Source organism: Rosa chinensis, chromosome 5 (assembly GCF_002994745.2).
Source record: "Rosa chinensis cultivar Old Blush chromosome 5, RchiOBHm-V2, whole genome shotgun sequence".
Lineage (NCBI taxonomy): Eukaryota > Viridiplantae > Streptophyta > Magnoliopsida > Rosales > Rosaceae > Rosa > Rosa chinensis.
Genome location: NC_037092.1, coordinates 66,589,648 through 66,594,178, shown reverse-complemented (window position 1 = coordinate 66,594,178; position 4,531 = coordinate 66,589,648).

Genomic DNA, 4,531 nt, shown 5'->3' with positions numbered 1-4,531 from the left:
CTGGCGGGGTTTCACTCAGCGGAGACTCCGTCATTTGGAGAATGGCAAGTGAAGGTCCGCTGGCGGGGTTTTGCTCCGCGGAGACTCCGTCACTTGGAGAATGGCAAGTGAAGGTCCGCTGGCGGAGTTCCGCTCAGCGGAGACTCCGTCACTTGGGGTTTCTTCTCAAGTGGTGACTTCCCTTGGAAGCTGAAGAAGACGACGGTTGACACGTGGCCAACTCCTAGAGGGTTAGCGTGTGGAGGTTTGTCTGCTAAGCCTAGCCGTCTTTCGTCATTAATGTGAGTAATGATGGATTTCGTAACCGAGGCGACGCCTCGGCTAATCCAGGGAGTTAGTGGAGACGTGGGACACGTGTACGGTTGCTACGTGATGTCGTTTTGTAGCGGACGGCTCAGGATTACTTGATGTTGACATAAAAAGGGGGGAACTGAGCGAGTTTCGACACTTCTGGAAAATCTTCAAATCTGAGTTGCCTTCTTCGAGCCTTGTTCGTCTGCGAATTGCGAAGGAGATCCCCGGGTTTGCGTGGAGTAGTCGGACTGGAGAGGACGAAATCTGTCAGTGAAGACGAGCTGCACTCCAAAGTCTTCGACGTGAGGTTGGTATTTCGGATCCTTTTCCTGTTTCATTGAATCTGCAATGGTGGTTTCTGGGTTTTGGTATTTCTGTTAATGGTATGATATTGCTTGTGTGTTATTCTCGGAGGGTGTAGGGAGAGATTTGAGGGAGGTTACGGTGTTTGACAGAAAGTTGGGGTTTTGGGTTTTGCTAGACGGTCCAATCTGGGTTGAGTGTGTGGTTGTTTTTGTTTTGGTATTTTTGTGGGTAATTGTTCTTGACATCTTTGGCTATATCTGATGTGAGAGTAGGTTAGATCTGTATTTGTGCTGACTGATGTGGGTTTTAGGGTTTGGGATGGCCAACGTCATAGAGATTTCGAGCAGTGAGGATTCCGGGTCTGACGTGTCGTTCAGCGTGGCGGATATGACTTTTATTGACTCGTTGTGTCCGTCTGCCCATGCAGGAACCTCACTGCCAGAACCGCTTGAAGTTGAGCCACTTCAGACCATCCCCTGGGAAGTAGCTATGGATCGTGGTTCGCGTCCAGAGAGCTCTAGGGCGGGTGAGGTTGCTGGGCGCGACGAGCGTTTGGCGAGCAATAGTGCTGCTAGCGGCTCCGCTGGCGAAGGGGAAGTGCCGGGCCAAAATGTCGAGTCGGCGTGGTACCTCTCAGACGGCACCGCCGTCGACGAGGCAGGTGGGCGGATGGATGCCGCCGCTGTTAACCGGATGAAGCGGACGTTCCGGTTGCCGGGCTCGGTGAAGCTGCCCCCGCCGACAGCGGATGAGAAGGCCTCGATGCTCTCAGCGGGATGTGCTGCCGTGCACGAGGCCATATTCCGCCAAGGAGTGACGTTCCCGCTGGTGCCCAATCTCCAAATTCTTGTGTGCGAGTTTGGCCTTGCCTTTGGTCAGATCTGTCCCAACATGTGGCGGTTGATGTTGGCGATGAACTCCTTGTGGCGCTTGTCGGGGTGCGAGGGGCCTACCGTGGCGGAAGTGCTTCATTTCTACGAGCTAGTGTATGTGAAGCGCCGAGGTTGCAGAGGGTGTGTGAACCTGAGCCGCCGCCAGGGAGCGCCCAAGTTGATTGAGAATCTAAGGGACTCAATGTCCTACTGGCGGGGGACCTTCTGCGTCGCCACAGATGGCTGGGAATACCACACCAGGTCGAATGTGGAGGGGCCGACGTTTAAGACTAAGTCGGAATTCCAGCCCATCCGAGGTTGGCAACTGGTTTCCGCTAAAAATAACTGGCGGGTTCAAACTTTTGCAAACCTGCGCTTTTTGCTAATGACTATTGTGTTTGTGCAGCGGGACTGAGGTACATTTTGACGCGCGAAGAGGAGTGTCGCATGGCGAGGATCCGTGGCTGCTGGCGGAACCGCAATTTGCTTGATTTCCGTCTTCTGACCGGTTGGGAATTGCTGGTCGACCTGCGGCTAACTCGTTCTATTGGTGAGAACATTTCCGCCACACCTCTTTTTTTGTAAGTGATCCGGACTGACGGGTGTTTGTGTTTTTCTTTGCAGAAACCCCGCCCGGTAACAAATCTAGTCGCGACGCTTTCGAAAAAGCAATGGATCGTGCCGAGATAGAAAATTTTCTGGAGGCTATGTATGCCGAGGGGCTGGCGGCCCAGCAGACGGTGGTGAACCCGGAGACGCTGGTGCTGAGCCAGTCCGAGGTTGCGGTGGAGCTGCTGATGCCGCACCACTCCCATCTGGGTGAGGATGGTCTGCCGGTAGTACAGGCGGATACTCAAGCGGGCGGCGGGGATAGGGGGATTGTTGCTACCGGGCCGCGGGAGCGGATGCCTACCACCCGGCGCGGTCCTCAAAAGAAGACGGTGCAGCCGACGGAGACTGCCACCGAGTCCAGGGGTGAGCCGCCGGTGCGGGTGACGAGGGCCGCTGCTGGGACACAAAGGGCGCTGGAGAAAAAACGCCGGCAGCCTGACTCCCCCGTCGAGGAAGAGGAGGAAGGGGTGGTGATCGGAGTCCGCCAACAAAAGAAGGCCCGGCAAGCTGCGTCGAAGGTTGCAGTGGCGGAGGGAGAGGCGGCAGCCGCCAGTGATCTGGACTCCTTCGCCGAGTATGCGCCATTCATGACAGAAGGGGAGCGGGCGTTCCTTTTCCATTTGTGCGAGCGGCTGGGGTTCGGGGGTCTGGCGGGCCTATCGCGCCCGACGGCAATTGACCAATCGCCCTTCAGCTCGGCGTTTGGTCAAATATCTGCGGGATTACATGGTATGTTCGAGGCGGCGTCTAAGCAGCCCCGGATTGAGGAAGAGCTCAGGGGAGAAATCGGAGGTCTCCAGAGGGAGTTGGCGGAGGCCAAGGAGAGACTGGCGGAGGTCGAGCGGGGACTGGTCAAGGCGGAGTGTGATTATGCGGACGCTCGTGGCAAGCTTAATGCGGCCATCCGGCGGGATCTGGAGAGGAATGAGCGCGTCTCCAAGTTGGAGCAGGAGATCGCGCTGCTGCAGGAGCGGATAGCCGCTAAAGATAAGAAGCTCATTATTGTGCAGCGGGAGTCTGCCGCCAGACTGGATGAGGTGCAGCGGCTGGACGGGGAGGTTAACCGCCTGAAAAATGAACAGAGTTCCTCTGCGGCCTCCGCCGTTGAAGCGTTCAAGCTGTCGGCGGAGTATAAAAAGACATTGACCGAAGCGGCGAAGTCTGGGGCCCGGGCCAATATAGACATGTTGACGCGGAAGGGCGCCATTGACTTTGCAAAGGCGTCACAGCCCGACGTGCCGGTGGTCGAGAGTGTCCCGCCGGAGACAGAAGTCGTGCCTGACCCTGCGGCGGGTACTCATTCGGGCAGCGGGGAAAGTGGCTCCCATCCGCCGGAAAGGTCCCGGCAGACTCCCCAGCAGACCCCGTCGGAGGTGTCACGTGCCGGATTTCTGGAGGCACACACCCGGGCGGATGGTACTATAGAGACTCCCAGTCCGACAGCTCGAGGGTCCGATCAGGCGAGCCGATCGGTCGTGCCGCCGCCTGTTGAAGCCGTAGAAGCTGAAGACAACCGCTGAAGCTAGCTGAGACTTCTATAGTTTTTTTTTTTTTTGACACTTTGTAATAATGAACTACTTTGGGTGGGGAGTCCCAGCCCTGAAATGAAATTTCAGAGTTTGACGTTTGTCATGATGTGTTTGTACCGCTAGAGTTTTGACGTAGAGATTTTTCTTTTGCCAAGCAATGAAACATTAAAGGAATTAAAATTGGTCCAAGTGCACCACGTAGCGGACGTGGTCCGCTGACGATTCCTGGCGTTGCCAGTTGCCCTCAGTGCTAGACTTGGTAACAATGGTTTGAATAATTCCTCGTTTCATTGATAGCTGACTGATCAGCGTTTACAAAAGAGGGGTAGTACCCGTTGGGTAGCTTCCCTTAGCTAAATATTGAACAAAAATTTAGCTAAGTCAAGATGCTCTTGGGTAGCGGCATGACTATTTGTAATAATACCGAAGGTGTTCGGTATTCCAAGGGTGGGTCGTTGTGACGCCATCCTTGTCCATTAAGTAGAAGGTGCCTGGGCTAACGACTTCCACAATTTTGTATGGACCTTCCCAAGTTGGGCGAAGCTTTGTTGGCGGTGGAATGACTTCCTTCATTACCCAGTCCCCCAGTTGGAGGTTCCGGGCCTTAACTCTGGCGTTGTAGAAACGCGATACCCGCTGCTTGTTTTGCAGGTTGCATAGGTGGGCCTTGTGTCGCTTTTCCTCCAGGAGGTCCTTGTCCAGGTTGATGCCGTCAGTGTTGGTCTCTGGGCGGTAGCCCTCGACTCTGGCGGTAGGTTGAGAGACCTCAATAGGCAGGACAGCCTCCGTTCCGAACATCATGCAAAAAGGAGTTTCACCAGTTGCGGAAGTTGGGGTTGTTCTGATGGCCCATAGAACTTCCGGGAGTTTCTCCGCCCATAGACCCTTTGCTTTGTCGAGTTTTTTCTTCAGCAGCTT